General features: G+C 39.8%; 1 non-coding gene across 1 annotated transcript; it reads right to left on the reverse strand.

Annotated features, from left to right (window-relative positions):
- Nucleotides 1-1,796: 1,796 nt before the first annotated feature.
- On the reverse strand, nt 1,797-1,903 carry LOC120267627. Its single transcript, XR_005538507.1, has one exon. It is a non-coding gene; the product is annotated as a small nucleolar RNA R71 (small nucleolar RNA).
- Between the last annotated feature and the right edge of the window lie 17,885 nt (nt 1,904-19,788).

A 19,788-nucleotide genomic window follows, 5' to 3' on the forward strand; every position in this document is an offset into this window, starting at 1 on the left:
GGAATTTGGGAGTATTTCCGGCAGAGTACTGTAGTAGGTAATGCAGTAAAATACTATAACAAGTACTGTAGCAGCACTGTTCACAGTCCGCCGAGAAATCAGAGAAACAGAGAATCCACACGGGTGTGTGGAAATTATCCACGCCCGTGTGGAAATTCCACAGGGGCGTGTGACATCATACACGCCCGTGTAGTCGCCCGATTCCAGCCTTTTTAAAGCCGATTTCAGCCCCGATTTTAGTATTCTTTTCTCCATCTTTTCTCCAACTTGCGAGAGGGTTTTGGCTAGGGTTTCAAGGGTTATTGGCCAAGGTTTTGGAGAGGTTCTACGGCTCCGACATCGTGATTCCATTAGGAAGAAGGTTGGTAGGGGAGCTTCGATCGAGGGGTATCTTATACCGGACAAAAGAATCCTTGGACGACGAGTAGAGGACTTTCCACAAGACCATCGACACGACCATCGAGGCGGTTTCTTTATGGATTTATTGCTTTTACATTCAATTTCTTTGATTGTACTTAGCTCCATGGAGAGCTAAACCCCTAGTGGGTACTTGGGTGATTGTGAACCCTAGGATGTATTCGTTTCATTGAACTTCTTCATTATGCTTTCAATAAATTGATGTTTATTGTGAGTTCCAACCTTGAATGCTTGATTGTATGAACATTTCCCCTATAGTGACACTAGGGTTGAGAGTTCTTGCTGGTAACCTTGTGAGTGAGTGACACACCACGAGCGTTAGACAAATCTAGGTTGGAGAGGGTTGAGAGGGTGAGTCGAGAGGTACAGGAGCGTCGTTTTTCCCCTCCGATGTGATAGATTCTACCTCCATTCCTCGAGTTCTTTGCGGCCATAATAGAGTGAGTGGTCTAAGGGATGAACCACCGCTGGGGCCTAGTTGCGCGTGCAATAGAGTGAAGCGTTGAGAGGATCTTAGTATGTAGGGCTTAATTGTGGCTAGGGACCTTCCGCCTGGACCAAAGGGTTAGGTCTACTTTTACGAAGAGATTTATCACTTGGAATCCCTAGAGCTCATTGCAATTCTATGCGAGTGCGAGGTGTTGAGATTGTTCGATTTCTCCTCCGGGACATGTATAGAGTTAGGCATAGTTGACCTTAGATTTGGGACTATGTATGTAAGGATTTCCACGACTCACTATGGCATTGATTAGGAGGTATAATAGAGAGTTCTTGCACTTGAAACAATTATCCTAGGTGAGGCATCATCCGAGTACCCCATCTTTATCGATTGCCTTACCCTTTTCTTTATTCTTGCTCTCTCACTTGTTTCTTTTATTATTGAGAATTGAATCAATTTCACACTAATCACTATTGATTTTCCACATAGCTAAGAACCTGTACAAGAATAGCCTAATCCAGCTGATTTGGAAGTAGAAGGATCTGACAACATGGCAGAACAAAATGAGCAACAACGGACACTATTCGATTATGCCAGACCTTCAGTGTTGGGGACACAATCGAGTATTGTGCGTCCCCCAATCACAGCTCAGAATTTCGAGCTGAAGCCGACATTCATCCATATGCTGCAGTAGTCCGCACAATTCAACGGTTTAGCCGATGAGGATCCAAACAGTCACATAGAGAGCTTCTTCGAGGTGTGTGACATACTGAAGATTAATGGTGTGACGGATGATGCCATCAAATTGAGAGCCTTCCCATTTTCCTTAAAGGGGAAAGCAAAGTAATGGCTACACTCATTACCTAGGGCATCAATCACTCCATGGGAGGAGGTGGTAGAAGCTTTTCTAGCCCGTTATTTCCCTCCCGGAAAATCAGCAAAGTTTAGGAATGAGATCTCATCCTTTATGTAGTTAGAATTGGAGTCTCTATTTGAGACATGGGAATGGTTCAAGGAACTCCTGCGCAAGTGTCCGCAACACGGATTCCCGGAGTGGATGATTGTTCAAACCTTCTAAAATGGTTTGAACCCGAGTACAAGGCAACTCTTGGATGCGGCGGCAGGAGGTACCTTAGGTAGCAAGACCCCCGACGAGGCACGTCAATTGATTGAGGAAATGGGGTTAAATAGCTACCAATGGAATGCTAAGGAAAAGAAAAAGGTGGCCGGTCTCCATGAAATTGATGTGGTAACTTCATTGGCGGCCCAAGTGGAGAGTTTGAGTAAAAAGCTAGATCTTATAGTTTCGAATAGAGTTGCGGCCATGACAAATTGTACCAGTTGTGGGGAAGGACATGCTCCTTCCGATTGCCCAATCGTCATAGTGATGTTTCTTCAGTTGAGAATGTTGACTTTGTAGGTAATGGATTGAGACCTCAAGGGAATCCATACAGCAACACCTACAATTCAGGTTGGAAGAATCCCAACTTTTCATGGAGTAATCAAGGACCACAGAAGACCATGGGGCCATTGGGGTTCCAACAACGACAACAAGCCCCTCAAGTGGAAAACAGAATTTCAGGCTTGGAAACCCGAATGACGGATTTGGAGAAGCACTTGGCTAGATTTGTTCAATCGGCAAATACAAGGTTTGAATCAGTCGAGGCTACACTTCGCAATCACACCGCCTCCTTGCACAACCTTGAAAATCAAGTGGGGCAAATTGTGAAATCTCTTTCCGAAAGGCCACATGAAAGTTTACCAAGCAACACGGAAACCAACCCGAGAGAACATGTGAAGGCGATCGCTTTGAGAAGCAGTCGTGAGGTTGAAGGGAGGCTTCTGAGTGAGAAGCCGAAAGAACGTGCACCCGAGGTCATAGAGGTTGAGAAGGGAGCAAACAGAGAGAAAGAGATGGCACCCCCACCTTCTAAGACAAGAATCCCTTATCCCTCTAGATTAAAGAATGACCAAGGGGATGAACAGTATAAGAAGTTCCTGAGTTTGTTCAAGCAACTCCACATCAACATTCCTTTTGTTGAGGCTTTGGCTCAAATGCCTAAGTATGCGAAGTTCTTGAAAGACCTATTGACCAACAAGAGGAAATTGGAGGAGAGTGCTTCAGTGGTGCTTGATGCTTCATGCTCGGCGGTGTTGCAAAAGAACATGCCAAACAAGAAGAAAGACCCCGAAAGCTTCATTATTCCGTGTAACATCGGCAACTTAGGTGAGGAAATGGCATTGGCGGATTCAGGGGAAAGTATCAACGTCATGCCATATACTTTCTTCCAAAAGCTAGGCTTGGGTGAGCCTAGGCCTACTCGGATGACTTTACAATTGGCGGACCGAACGGTACGACATCCGAGATGCATCATTGAAGACGTGCTTGTCAAGGTGGACAAGTATATTTTTCCGGTTGACTTTGTAGTGCTAGATGTTGATGAGGATGCAGATGTACCCTTGATACTTGAGAGACCGTTCTTGCGGACTTCCAAAGCATTGATTGACATGGACGGTGGAGAGCTCACATTGAGAGTCGGAGGCGATAAGCTCACTTACCGCCTTGCTGAAGCCATGCGGCATTCTGTCGATTTTGATGACACTTTGTATTTTCTAGACACTACTGATGAGATTATTGATGAATATATACAGGAAATGTTCAACCCGGATACGTATGAAGGTTCGTTCGACTAAGAGGAGAGCAATGAAGAAGTAATGATGCTTGGTTCGACTGGAGAGGAAACATCTACCCCGGGAATCTTGAAGAAAGTGTTCCGGAAAATGAAGAGGGCTCGAAGATGCCACCGAAAACACCCCAAGACTGTTGGAGATGTACATGAGCCAAGAAAGTTGGACGAACCATTGTTAGGTGGTCCGAAGCCCGATAGTACACCCTCTACCCTCAAGAGACTTTGCTCATCATGCTTTCAAGTTATGGGTAAGAGGGCAACCTTCATTCATGAACCCACGTGAGGTAAGAAAAATGTGTCAAGCTTAGTGACGTTAAACAAGCGCTTCTTGGGAGGCAACCCAAGTGTTTACTATTTTCGTACCTTTAGTTTAGTTTGTTTGCATGAATAAATTGTTAAGTGTTGGTGTTTCAATTTTTGAGTGCCTGTGCTGCGATTTTATTGTGGGTTTTTAAAAGAATTCATTGTATGTTTTGTTGAGAATTGGCGAAGTTTGGTCATTTGAGTTCTATTTTGTGTTTTTAGCTGGTATATCTTGCATAATAGGGCAAGCTCTGAGTGTGTAAACATGTTCAGACTAGTTCTGCAGAGCCTGCAGGTTTTTCTAAATCATCCAGAGAAAACACACGGGCGTGTAGAAATTCCACATGCCCGTGGGTGTGTACTGTGAACTCTTCCAGAGAGGGCACAGGGGCGTACGGCTGCCCCTGTGGACGACCATGCGACTGGCGCACGCCCGTGGGTAATTTCCACACGGGCGTGTGCCTTCCTTCAAAGTTGGGCAGATTTTCCCGAGAACACACAGGGGCGTGGACTCGCCCCTGTGGGTGACATTGTGAACCACGCACGGGCGTGGGTAATTTCTGCACGCCCGTGCGAAACTCTGCAGGTTGCTCCCTCCATCCCAAGAACACACAGGGGCGTGCGGCCTCCCCTGTGAGTTGAGGCATGTGAATGCCCATGCCCGTGGGGAATTTCCGCACGGGCGTGTATGTGACTTGATATTTTTTTCAGATGACCAGGGAAGCCACAGGGGTGTGTGTCTGCCCCTATGGGTCTGGCGCACGGGCGTGGGTATTTTCCGCACACCAGTGTGAGATCAGTCAGAGTCAAAGGAGCGTTTTCCCAAGAAAGCACAGGGACGTGTATACGCCCCTGTGGCGCTCTCGAAGTAAGGCGCACGGGCGTGGGTAATTTCCACACGCCCGTAGGGATACACAGAATTCCAAGAGACGCGATTTTCTCCTTAAAAACCTTGTGATCCGTCTCATTCTTCATCTCTAGTCGCCGGAAAACGGTTCCCGATTATCTTTCCGACCCTTCGTCGCAATTTGGAGGACTTTTCTTCGCTAATCTTACCGAATTTCAGATGTTTTCATATTCATCTCTTCGGTAATCCTTTTATCCTCTTTTCTTCACCAATTATGGTTTTTCACGGATTGAATGCTTTTAAATGCGAGTTTTCATGCATGATGGATGTGTAGTAAGCATTTAGAAGTGGTTTTACAATTGAATAGTTAAGATTTGTTGTGCACCCGTGCGGGAGTTTCACGCTCTACAGAGCCACACGGGCGTGGGTAATATCCACAGGACCGTGTGGAATTCTGCAGTATATTGCTTCTGAGATTTTTTTACTGTTTTCGTCTTTTGCACTGCAGCTATGGCACCTCGAGCGAAGAAGAATGAAGTTAAGCGCCTCAGACTTACTTCACCCGAGCCGATACATATGGAATTCTCGAACCCCGAGCATCAGGCTCGCTTCGAGAGACTTTCAGCACTCGGGTTTGGTCAGACTTGCTTTGCGGATGTATAAGTGCTTCAACATATTCAGTAGGGTGATGAGGTAATTAATGAGAATGATGAGATGCTGGCAGTGGGAAGCTGGAGGAGGCTGCTGACAATTAGTGAACCAGCTTACCGCACACTTACGCTAGAGGTTTTAGCATCCTTTGAGTTTTGATTGCTACATGGGAGAGTTGACACTACAGAGGCGATACAGTTTCGGGCATTCGGACATCCATTCTCCATGTGCGTCACCGAGTTTTCTATTAGGACGGGTATGTATGATGTCGCTTATACAGGTACCGTGGACTATGGCCAACTACCAGTAGATTTTCCAGTGTTAGTCACTCCATATCATGCATATAGGATTTTGTGTGGGCGTGGGGAGTACGAACCGGGATTATCGAAGGCTTCTAGTTTATCCCGGTTCAGTTACAGATACGTACACGTAGTCATCAGCAGGTCCATAACAGGTCGAGCAGATAACACAGCCGCTTTGACCGGACTGGATCTGCTTTTCTTATACTCCATGGCTCGCAATATACCACTTCACTTAGGGTGCATTCTAGCAGATGTTTTGCAGTACCAGGGTCGTTCGACGAGAGTGGGTCTACTATTTGCCGGCCCTTATATCACCAGACTCATTCTAGGAATGGGTTTAGGCGACGCTCTACGTGGTGCTGAGAGGACAGTTGTGCCCACCGCTCTTACATTCGATACGATCAGGATGATGGGGTTGGTACTGAGGTTTGGGCCAGGGGTTTATATTCTCACTACAGCTACCACTGAGACCCCCAGAAGCGAAGGAGATACTACGGGGCGTGTCCAGCAGACTCCTCCATCTTTCTGTAGCACCAGGTATTCGAGCCTATGATCGTATCGAGAGGCTGGAGACCGATATTAGAGAGATTCGGATTGAGATATAGGAGCTCCGGGCTTTGCAATCGGCTCAGTACACAGATCTTATGGCCCGATTTGATTTCCTTCAAGATCTCCTGAGACCCGGACCGCCAGTACCTCCAGCACCTCCATCCTCGACCCCAGCATCAGAGGACCGACTATATGCTTGCACTTCCGCAGCAGCAGCAGCGGAGCCCAAGAGCGACTTCGACACTTGACCTTTCTTTTACTTTCATGCATTTTACTTTATCTTATTTTATTGTTTTTAGACTTGTTCACTCAGAAAGGATTTTCTTTCTGAGTTTATGTTATTTTGCATTATCGAGTTGTATTCATTGCTTTCATCTTTTTATACACTCGAGTTATTTTTTTGTTTTTTTCTTGAGCTTCACCGAACCCCCTCGTGTATGCGTGCAGATGGTCTTGTCTTCTTGAAAATTGAGACTTAGTCATGGGCGCGGCCAAGGTGCTTTGGCACTTGGCCGTCATGAAGCTCACTAAACCCATTGGAACACTACTCCCAATGAATTAGCTTCATCAAACGCAACACTAGGAGTCGGGAGAGTATTGTTTTTGATTGCTTCTCCCACATCTATTTTTTTGAATGATATATTTTTGAGTGAGCTTGCATGTGTACATTGAGGACAATGTACAACTTAAGTGTGGGGGGAGTTTCATAATGCGCATATCTTTTTCTATTGTTCTTGATTGATATATGCTCACATAGCCAACGGCGGTTCACCTTAGTTACAATGTTTGTATTCTTAAGTTTAGGAGAATTGTTAGCATTGAATGTTTTTCATGCTCTAGTTCTTGCTTGAATTTTTAGGAATTTTTGCCCGATTTACACTTAGTGCACTACTCACTCTTTGAACTCTATTGGAAACTCATATTTGATGTTAAAGGGACTAGTTAGGTTTACTTCTTTTGAAAAAAAAAATGGAAAAATGAAAAGAAGGAACAAAATAGTTTTTTGTTTATTTGTATTTGTTGGGTGGAAAGAGCTACCACCTATCAAGTATGAAGCTACTCTCACAAGTCGGATACTAGTTATACCCTAATGAGAGAAAGAGCTATCTCATAGGATGAGTGAAAGCTACCACCCGGGTAGAAAGAGCTACCACCTCGAAAGTGTGAAAGCCACCTTAGCGGCCGCTTTGGAAAGGGCTACCTTAGAGGATGTGTGAAGCTACTACCATCTTTTAAAATTTTTATCACTTGTGTAGATAAATAAGTCCCTTGTACTTAGATTTTTGAGGAGTATAAGTTGGGGTGTTTTGAGTGAGTTCACACACTTACACGAAATTCGGGTTTGTTTTCATTTTTGATTCAAGTTTTTAGCTAGAGCATTGATTTTTTTCGTATTTAGTGTTGAAATTTTCCTTACTTGTAGACTGCTATCTTTGTATACTTTGGTGAACCTAAGGCCAAGCACTTTCAACAATATCTTCATTGATGCACAGAATGTTTTAATGTTTGCTTGAGGACAAGCAAAAGCTTAAGTGTGGGGGAGTTTGATAAGTGCTTGTGCGATATGAATGCGAAGCGTTCATTCCTTATGTTGAGCATTACTTTTCTCAGGTTTTTACTTTAATATGTGTGTTTTTATGTTACATTTATGCAGGTAGGGTTGTGAGGCCGAGTATGAAGGAAATAGGCCAATGTGGATCATAATGCACCGATTTTGGAGGATATCTTGCTAAGGTTCAAACGCGAAGACATAGGTCAGGTGTGAGATGCTAGAATGTGTGCCAACCTCCTCATATTCAAGTGAGCACATTCATTTGGAGGGGCACAAAGGCAGTCACACTCGAGTATTCCGACTTATGCATATAAGAACAAGAGATCCACCAACATGTACATCATTGAAGAAGCAAGTGATTCATGACGTATACATGTGACCGTTTGCGTTACCCCAATGAAAGTATGGAATTCGGGAGTATTTCTGGCAGAGTACTATTCACAGCCGGCCGAGAAATCAGAGAAACAGAGAATCCACACGAGCGTGTGGATATTATCCACGCCTGTGTGGAAATTCCACAGTGGCGTGTGACATCATACACGCCCGTGTAGTCGCCCGATTCCAGCCCTTTTAAAGCCGATTTCAGCCCCGATTTCAGTATTCTTTTCTCCATCTTTTTCCCAACTTGCGAGAGGGTTTCGGCTAGGGTTTTGAGGGGTATTGGCCAAGGTTTTGGAGAGGTTCTACGGCTCCAACATCATGATTCCATTAGGAAGAAGGTTGGTGGGGGAGCTTCGATCGAGGCGTATCTTATACCGGATGAAGGAATCCTTGGACGATGAGTAGATGACTTTCCACAAGACCATCGACATGACCATCGAGGGGGTTTCTTTATGGATTCATTACTTTTACATTCTATTTCTATGATTGTAATTAGCTCCATGGAGAGCTAAACCCCTAGTGGTTACTCGGGTATTGTGAACCCTAGGATGTATTTGTTTCTTTGAACCTCTTTATTATGCTTTCAATAAATTGATGTTTATTGTGAGTTCCAACCTTGAATGCTTCATTCTATGAACATTTCTCCTAGAGTGACACTAGGGTTGAGAGTTCTTGTTGTTAACCTTGTGAGTGAGTGACACACCACGAGCGTTAGACAAAGCTAGGTTGGAGAGGGTTGAGAGGGTGAGTCGAGAGATACAGGAGCGTCCCCTTTCCCCTCTGACGTGATAGATTCTATCTCCATTTCTCGAGTTCTTTGCGGCCATAATAGAGTGAGTGGTCTAAGGGATGAACCTCCGCTGGGGCCTAGTTACGCGTGCAATGGAGTGAAGCGTTGAGAGGATATTAGTATCTAGTGCTTAATTGTGGCTAGGGACCTTCCGCCTGGACCAAAGGGTTAGGTCTACTTTTAGGAAGAGATTTATCACTTGGAATCCCTAGAGCTCATTACAACTCTATGCGAGTGCGAGGTGTTGAGATTATTTGATTTCTTCTCCGGGACATGTATAGAGTTAGGCATAGTTGACCTTAGATTTGGGACTATGTATGTAAGGATTTTCACGACTCACCATGGCATTGATTAGGAGGTATAATAGAGAGTTCTTGCACTTGAAACAGTTATCCTAGGTGAAGCATCATCCGAGTACCCCATCTTTATCGATTGCCTTACCCTTTTCTTTATTCTTGCTCTCTCACTTGTTTCTTTTATTATTGAGAATTGAATTAATTTCACACTAATCACTATTGATTTTCCATATAGCTAAGAACCAAATTAAGTATTTTCATTCCCTACTCCCTGTGGATTCGACCCCGCTCACCCGGGATTATTACTTCGACAAACCCGTGCACTTGCGGGATATACGCAAGGGGACCTTGTCAGGCATCTTCAAGGATCAACATCAGAGGGGCGCGATTGGCACGCGTCATCCGGACCATCTTGGGATCCTCTAATCACCAACCTTCAGAGAAGAATTAGAGGAAGTTAGTTTTGAATACATTGACGGATCTATACATTTTCTATGCTTGTTCTAAGAGGTTAGGTATAGCTAGGTTTACGGATAGATCTATGCATGTTCTAAGAGGTTAGGTATATCTAGGTTTACAGATTAGGGATTGATTGCCTCTTAGGCTTAGGGTCTGATTGGTCTGTTCTCGTGGGATTCTAGCACTTAAGGCAAACATAGGAGGTTGGGGTGTAAGAGATTCCATCTAAAGTTTTTAGTGATTTAGACCTAGTAATCATATGTTTTTGGAACAAGTAGGCCTTTGAATTCCTCCCAGTTGGATCCTAGAACGCGATTGACACATAACGCCTATCATAATTAATTATCAAGACAACTAAATTACATACTCCCAACTCCTTCTAAGTGCACTTAATAACATCTCTGATTGTATTGTTTAATAGTCTTATACATGTAAACTAAAGGTAGAACGTTAATGATTAGGCTATTGATTAAGTGAGAAGGAAGTAATAGGAGCCTCTCTCCATTCCTAGGAAAATATGACCCTCGTGCTCATCCACGAGATATTACTTGATGACCCATACACTTACGGTACCACATACCAATTGTAGTATTAAGTGCATACTTGCATGTTTATATATTTGCATAATTTACACACCCCATAAGTGTTCGTCAGTTATCTTTTTTAGTTGCTTAAGGACAAGCAAACGTTTAAGTGTGGGGATATTTGATAAGTGCTAAATAATTCATATTTTTCATATCATTTATACTGCATTTAGCATGGAGTTTGACATGGTTAGCACCTAATTGGTACAAATTTTCATTATTTTATTGGCCATGGACTATATTTCTGCTTTAGGGAAAAAGAAAAGAATATGGGTGTGTTTTGAAGAAAAACATGCCAAGTTATTGAATCAAAATGTCACCATGGCTCACAATGGCCGTGGTGATAAGTTATAACGGCCGTTGTCTACACTTATCACTACCGTTATGAAGCCATGGCAGTGTGGAGACACTGTAAGCAACTCTTAAGCCACATCAGCCTCACAACGGTAGTTGTAGAAAACCCACATTGCCAGTGATCTAGCCAAACCACATCCACAGACCATGCCATGACGAGACTTGGAGTCTAAGCAATAACTTATTCACCAGGAGGATCACAATGCTTGTGGTGAGGCCGTGGCATACTCAATCCTATAAATACCCTAGTTTTCTCTTATGAGGGAGATTCTTTTACCGAATAAGGTAGGGTGGCCGGAGTTTTGGAGATCTAAGCAGCTAGAGATGACTTTCAAGCATATTACAACAGATTCCGGTGAGTTTCTCAAGGATAATCTTGCGATCATTGCTAGAGGAGGGCGCGCGAAGGTATTTCGGTGTCATCTTGTCAACCTTGGGAATCTCTCACCCTCAACCTTGGCAAACCTACTAGAGAGATTTAGTTTAGAAATTCTTTTGAGTGCTTATCTATTCTTTGGTCTTATGGTTTTGTCTTGCTTTAATTGTTTATTTTATGATCCATAAGAATCTAATTCGAGGGGTATTGTATGTCTAGGTACCTCAATTATTATTTATAAAACTTGATCTTTTAATTCAATAAATCTTTCTAGTTTTTCTGAAAAATTGCATGTTTGCTTGAATGATATTCCTATTAATGTGGATGAGGAAGATATGGCCCCACATTATGAGACTTATGCTCTATTAGATCTATGCATGCTCTGAGATGTTAGGTATTGCTAGATCTCTAGATTAGGGATTGATTGTCCCTTATGCTTAGGGTTTGATTTATCCCTTCTCGTGGAATTCCTACACTTAAGGCAAACATAGAAGACTAGGATGGAAGATATTCCATCTTAATTTCCTAGTGATTTAGACCTAGTTACCAAGCAATTGGGACTAGTAGGCCTTTCAATTCCCCCTGTAAAATTCTAGAAAATGATTGTCACACTAAATGCCTACCATAAGTAGTACTCAAGATAACTATTCCTCTAAACTCCTTCCAATTGCACTTAATGATTCTCCAAATGTATCATCTAATATATTGTAGAAGTAGATTAAAGGAGGAACATAAACATTTAGGCTATTAATTAAGTGAAAAGGAAGTTATAGGAGCCTCTCACCGTTCTTGGGAAAATATGACCCTTGTGCTCACCCATGAGCTGTTACTTGACGACTCATACACTTGCGATATTCACAGACTAATTATAATATTATTTACATATTCACATATTCAGATTTACATAAATTCACACACCTCATAAGGGTCCATCACCTACCCTCATGCTCCCAAGTTCTTCAAGCAATCATACAAATTCCTTTGAGGTGATACGTCATAGTTAAGAATTTCTATTGGATTAGTGGTTAGTTGTCTTGCAAATGCACCGACCTATTTTCGGAGCCTAGTCTATAAAACAAAGTTCCTGGATCATTGAGAGCTCCCATTCATTGCACCGCACAGGAAGTCTTATTCTTCAACATGAGTCTAGAGACGTAATGAGACTTTCATTAAGAATTCCCATGCATTGCACCTAGGGATGGCAATAATCCCTAAACCCCGACCGACCCAAGCCAACCCGACCCGACAGAAGTTTGACAAGGAAACCCTTGTTTGATAGGGTTTCGAGTCAGATTCGGGTAAAAATTGACTAATAAAAAGCAGGTGCTGCTGCCAGTATGGAAATCCTAATACCCAACCCAAACCTGAACCCAACCCAAAATTCAATTAACAAATATACCCAATTATATATATTTAGTTTTTTGGTTAGGTATTTTTTAAAACCAAACCCTATCAATCTTTGAATGTCTAGTTTGTGTTGCTTTGAATGTTTATTTTCAATTTCTACTCTATGGTGTTCATTCAAATAAAAAAACTATGATTTTGGATTAACATTTTTAATTTATAATCTGTATTTTAATTTAATTTTAAATATTCTTAAATAGGGTCATGGTGCGGCAGGTACCCGTGGGGATACCTTATTCCCTGTCAGGTGTGGGTGTGGGTTGGGATTTCGAAAATCCGTCATCCTCGGGTTTGGATATGGGGGCTGTGTAAAGAGTACAGGTGTGGGTATAACAAAACAAGCACCCGATCTGACCCAACTTGATTTGTTGCCATCCCTAATTGCACCTCACAGGGAGTCTTATTCTTCAACATGAGTTTTAAGACCCTCTAAGTGTTTAGAAGCAATGATATGGCTATCTTAAAGAGAGAAATCTATCAAGCGTTGAACTTCGTCGTGGGGCTACATGGAGGCTCTACAAATTTATCAAAATACCCATGTTCCTTTTTAATATTTTACCCTAAACTTTTCTCCTTCATATATTTTCATTAAACCCTGTAATTTTTTTCATTTTTCCTCGTTTTCCACAATTTTGACAATAACCATTTTTTCCATATTTTCTATATTTTTGTTGCCATTTTGCAAAAAGGTTCCTAAAATTCCCGCCCTTTTCATTTTTTTATTATTTTTTATTTTATTTTACCCTTTTGTTTTTTAATTTTTTACAAATGAACCCCGAGATTTTTACTTGTCATATTTTCCTCCAATTTTGTGATCAAACTCCAAAAATCTAACTTTTATGATTTCCTTTAAATTTTGCAACAACTGTCAAATTTTGTATGCTTTTTACACTTTTATATGGATTTTGCCAATAAATCCGGAATTTTATTTATTATATTTTTTATTTTCCAAATTTTACTAATAGCCCCTCAAACTTTCATCTTTTCTCAAATTTGCTTTTACTATTTTTTCGTGCAAATTCCCAAACGTTCCTTTTTAAGTCTTCATTTTTTAAAAAATTAATTTTTCCAATAACTATTTTTTTATTATTTTTTTATTATTATTATTTTCATATTTTTGTATCATGCCCTACATTCATCCTTTTTGATATTTTTTTTCTTTAGACAACTAGAGAAATAATCTTTGGGATTTCAACCTAATCTTATTGTATTAATTATCATATGTCAACTATGGTAACACATTCATGAACGCAAAAAGATGGGTATTTGCTACTAAAGATATGAATAGGGTTATATTAAAATAGAGAATAAAATAAAGCTATTTTACTTCCAAGACATTATCAATATATTGAAAAATACATGATTTTAAATCATATGAACATGGGACATAGTCAAGCATGCAGCCTATGATTGGACCACCAAGCATGTATGTCAACATAAAGGACAGTTTAAATCCAACATGAAATCAATGCATTCCATTCATTGCATGCATCCATGAGGGTGAGAAATCACACATTACATATCATACATGTGTAAGGAACCATGCAAGAAGGTCTTTATATTTTTAAAATAGATCCATGTACCTTTTCTCGTGGTCTTCTTCCGGTTTTCTTTGTTCCAATTTTTTTGTTCCTTCTCTTTTTGCCTTCTACATTTTTTCACAATCCTTTCGGTTTTTTTATTCCACCACATCTAAATGAAAAATAAAATAATAATAAAATTTTCAAATTTTAAAATAAACATTAGCAAATGACAAAACTGCCCTTTTCTTAGGACTTTATTATAATTGAATATAATTTTTTATTATTATTAAATTCTTCTTTTTCCCACTGCTCTTTTCAAAATAATTCATATGCTACCAAAATTTTTAATTTAAAATTTTGAAAATCCATACTTTTTAAATGTACAAATTTTTCCACACTAAAATTTTTATTTAAAAGTTATGAATATTTCTAATTCCCACTAAAACATGTTCCATAAAACACATAACAGACAGGCAAAGTTATCATCAAATGGTATTACATAAAATAGATTTAATATAGATAAAACATATACAAAGAAGTCGATATTAAAATTCTAGAAAATCTCAAGTACTTCTTAGGAATGAAAGCTACGCCAACTAGAAGAATGCTCCCCTCTATCAATGAAAATACGTAATAGATCTACTTCGGAAGACAAGAATGCATGGTTGTAGATCGTCTTCTACACCCATAGAACAGAACTCAAAGCTTAGAGATTCACAAGACATTCCAACGGTTAATACGGGACAACAAAGGTTGGCAGGTAAGGTTATTTATCTATCCCACACATAACTTAACATCTCATTTCCAGTGAGTGTCGTTGAGTCAGTTTATGTACAAACCCACAAAAAGGTACCTTGAGACTGTCTACCAAATCCTAAGATACCTTAAGATGACTCCCGGGAAGGGATTAGACTTTGTGAAGCATTCAACCAAAAGCATTGAAGTGTACACGAAATACAGATTATGCTAGATTTATTACAAATACACACTTAATGTTAGGATATTATACTGATGTGCTGGCCAATTTGGTGACTAGGAGAAGCAAAAAACAATCTATAGTTGTTCGAAGCACCGTAGAAGCTACATATGGACCAGTTGCTCTATAAGCGTGTCAAGCTTTATGGATTAAGAAAATCCTTGGAGAAATAAAGATGCCTTATGATCGTACAATCAGCATATGTTGTGATAAGGAAAAGCAGCAATCAGTATAACAAGCCATCCAAGTCACCATGATGATGAAGCATGTGGAGATAGATCAACACCTCATCAAGGAGAAGATCAACAGTAAAATCATCAATATGGTGTATACTCCATCGAAGTTGCAAATTGCTAATATCCTGACAAAGGCTCTTTCAAGACAACAATATGAAGATCTTTCAAGCAAAATGAAATGATTAAGATCTATTCCTTAGTTTGAGTGGTTGTGTAGAATTACATGCATACTCTTACATATTAATTATTGTATAATATTCTAGGCCATTAAACATCAATATGACTAATTCAAAACTTGTATTTATGTTAGTTCCAGATTTGAAAGAGTTTGTTTATCTCCTTATTCTCTTTGTGTGCATTTAGCATTTATTTATTTTTGTTGAATCATCATTTCTCCAATTTGTGTTTAAGGTTAGATAACAAGTTTGACATAGTTGCTAGTATTCTCATTCCTCCTTGCTATGATAACCCAACCATTAGGGTTTTTATTACTTTGACACTCGTGCTCTTACAGCACACATATGCAAAGACCATGACAAAGTGGGAGATAGATTAGTTTGTAGCATGATATTTGGTGTGCCAACAAGTGAACGACGTACATTAGTAACCGTAAGAGTTGTTGCACCCTCTACAGATTGCCGAGTGGAAGTGGGAGCTCGTGACCACGGATTTCGTGGTTGGTTTTCCTCGTTCACCTCAGGGTCTTGATGTAGTTTCTGTGATCATTGACCATTTGACTAATTTAGCTCACTTCCTAGCTATCTAGACCATGTATTCTTTGGAGAAGTTGGCAAGGTTGTATGTGGATGAGATAGTCAAACTTGATAGTGTACCAGTTTCAATTATTTCTAATAATGATCCCAGATTCAGTTCGCATTTTAGCTGAGATTTTTGGAAGCTCTTGGCACTACATTGAAGTTCAACACATTATACAACTCCCAAATAGATGGTCAGTACAAGAGGATAATTCAGACTCTAGGTTACATGTTGAGAGTTTGCATCCTTTATTTTCATGGAAGTTTGGTCAAGCATTTGCCACTTGTTGAGTTTGCCAACAATAATAATTTTCAGTCTAGCAGCGGCATGACGCTGTATGAAGTGTTGCATGGGTAGAAGTGTAGAACCCCTCTTTGTTGGAATCATGTGGTGAGAGGAAATTGCAAAGTGTGAAATTAATTGATGAGATTGTGGAGAAAGTAAAGCTTATTCATGATAGGTTGAAGATATCTCAAGATAGGCAAAAGAGCTATGCCAATAGCTGGAGGAGAGATTTTGAGTTCAAAGTCATTTAGAGAAGTGACTTTGTGGAAGAGGTGACATGGGAACCTTAAACCCTTTGAAGCGTAGTCATCCTCGTTTGTCTAGGGCCAAGGTAAGAAAGAAATTTTGATGATGAAATTTCTCTAAGGAAGGTAGATTGTAAAGCTTGAGACCATTTTCTTCAGTTTTGTCATCTTATCCTAGTGTACTCTAAAGTGTTTTGTTTAGTCAGGGTTGTAGTTATAGAATAGTTATCACAGTTTTTTTTTTGTATAAAAATGTGAGCATGCCCATGTTTTGGATGTGCTTATGAACGTGCATTTTACAGGATTGTTTGGAGACTTTTATTAGTAAGAAAATCAACCAAATTATAAAGTGTACAACTTAGAGCATAGCCGTTCTTCACTCTGCACGACCATGTTTTGAGACCATTGCCCGGGCTTTTGGTTTTGTGACTATTTTCAAATTCCTATAATCTGCACAACTTGAAGCATGCCAATGGTTTTTTTTGTGAAATTCGAGCGTGCTCTTTTACTATATTAGTGGCACTATATCTTTTGTACTGTGTGAAACACCCCCGTGTTTTTGTGAAGCATGATTGTGTTTTTGTGAAGCATTGCCATGGTTTGGTTTTTCCAGCAACTATTTGAGGGTGTTTTGGTCTTTTGGAAACACTAAACCCTTTTTCCCCCTTGCTTTCGTTTTTTTCCTCTCATTCTCATGGTTTTCCACTTTTCTTTGGCTTGAATTTCTGATTTCTTTTGTTTGGATTGAAGCCAATATCCATAGGAACTCATTGGAATCCTTGGAACCCAGCTTTGAGCTAGCCCTATATTTTGTTTAGGGTTGGATTGCATTCCTAGACTTAGGGGTTCATTGGTGATTTTGTTTCCTAACTCTTGTTTGTTTATTTGTGTATGTGTGTGTGGTTGTGTTTTGATTAGGTGGTGAGATATCGGCTCGAGGCAAAGAGTCGGTGTAGGAGTAGCGCACCTGCGGCTTTATCCATTCTATGTTGGTTATGTGATTGCATAATTCTATTAGACAACTAAAATCTTTATTTCTTTATTTGAGAGTATTCCATTTCTTTACCATATTAGATCAATGCTTGAATCATTTTGGAAAAAAATTTCCATGCTATCAATTTATGAGTGAAACTCTTGATGTTGATGACAATACTCATGCCTATATTGGTATAATGGTTTGAAATAAAGTATAAAAATTTATGCAGATTTTATTTATGGCATTGCTATTTATGGAAATGATGCTCATTCCCGACATGTGAATATCGTCCTAGGCATGGGCCAATTGATATGCTTTATGTGGTCTATATTATTGATACACCTTCGGATGGTTTTGATGGTGATGGAGTTGTAACCTGCTTGCTGTAGTAGAGTGTCCCCATGGACCAGCCTTTGGAGGTGGCATGGAGGACCAGCTTTTATTATCCTCTTTAGTTGATGAGTACATCCTTTATTGGATGATACATCGGGAGTCCAATGTCACCATATTTAACCGATGGATCAACATCAAGGACATGGGGGCTTTGATGGCTCTGAACTTAGCCAAAGCCACGGCTAGAGTTTTGAGGGTTTTCAAAACCACTCATTGATTGATTGAGACGAAAACATCTTATTTGAGAAATTCATGGTTCTTGTGGTAAACTATTTTTGTACTAATCCTTCATATACACATGAAATGAAAAAGAATGAGTTTTATGAAGAGTTTTATGGTTTGGGTTCGAAAAACCATATTATGCTCGAGGATGATTTTTGAATGTGAAAACCCTTCTATGAGCCAAATGAATCTTTTATGTTAATGATGTTTCTCATATACATATGTATGTTGCTATATTCATCCTGATTTACTTAAAGCTATATGTTATATTTTAAAAGTTGGTTATTGACAAATTATCAATTTTGTTTCTATATTCTTTTAAAATTGCGATAACCCATTCACTAAGTGACTTAGGATACTCACCCTCTCTCTTCCTTCCAGGTACTAGCGGGCAGTATAAATTAACTAAATGAATATAAATGAATTATATGAACTGTGATTCCAATTATACCTCAATTAAACAACAATGTTACATCTTTGTATTTTTACAATATTGCAAATAAGGAAGCTACTACTCTATATTTATGCAGTGTTGCAAATGAAGTAATTTTATAATTTTGTGGTGGAATTAAAATTGTTTTTTGAAACTAAAAGTAAATAATGCCTTCACAGTGTCTGCAAAGTTTGATTTTGTTATTCTTTTCTCAACATTACAATATCTTTATTTTGGTCTTGAATCTATACGACTACGTATATTGAAATAAACAATGAAAGTTAAAACTCAAAAAGATTTAGAAATGAGTTACTATGTAAAGTTAAAACACATCTTCCATCATTCGTTTCACATTTAAGATTGGAAGAATTACAAAGTGTCTATACATTGCAGATGTTACAAATGTTAGAAATGTAATCGATTATATAGAACACATCACAAAATGAAAGCATGTGCTTTATTTAATTTCTTTTAAGATATGAAGAAAGAGCCCCTCATGCTCCACATCGAACACGGGCATTCTTGGACTCCACCAAAAGGCGGTGGCTTGACCGATGCACATGTGAGGTTTCAAGTCTAGAGCATCGAGAGAACTATCGAGGGATAGGGAGTGAAGAAAAGGGAGAGATGAAGTGTCATTATACTTGGTGAGGTAATGCGCCACATCTATAAGTCACTAACATGACACATTCCACACAACCGGGTGACGTGGACTATGTGCTATTCATGCATACATTTTGTTCATATCACCAAGAATGTGAAATCCGGTCCTAATTTTGGACCCTGATTCGCATTAGGCATTCATGGCTATTCTATGGGTAGATTTATCAAATTTGCATTAGTGTCATTTTTGCACATGGGCATATTGGTCTTTGTGTGAAATTTGGCCAAAAGCCATGGATCATTTGATCTTTTTCCCACTCATTCTCTTACTTGGGGGCAAAATGGTATTTGACAACTGTCTAAATGTGTGCATTTATATTTAAGTTTGTTGTATTCCAACATGCACTTTTGGATGAATCGATGACCGCTTTGTGTTTAAAGTCATTTTATTTGTGTTATAGGCCTAAGAATAGCCAAGAGGAGCTCAAGAATGAAATATGGGAAAAAATCGGCATCAAAAACAGCTTTCTAGGGTCAAGTACTGTAGATGATATTGTAGAAAAAAATTGCTGTAGTGCCAAATCAATTTTTGTGCAAACAAGGCTATGAATCTCATGGGCATCTTTGTACCTGCACAGAGCCCGTAAGCCTCAGGAGGACTACTTTATATAAAAGCTATGGCAAATTTTTTTGGAGGGTTTATTCTTGGGGACTTTGAAGCCTTAGGAGAAGACAACTTCACCAGG

This window comes from Dioscorea cayenensis, chromosome 1 (genome assembly GCF_009730915.1).
Source record: "Dioscorea cayenensis subsp. rotundata cultivar TDr96_F1 chromosome 1, TDr96_F1_v2_PseudoChromosome.rev07_lg8_w22 25.fasta, whole genome shotgun sequence".
In the NCBI taxonomy this organism is placed as follows: domain Eukaryota; kingdom Viridiplantae; phylum Streptophyta; class Magnoliopsida; order Dioscoreales; family Dioscoreaceae; genus Dioscorea; species Dioscorea cayenensis.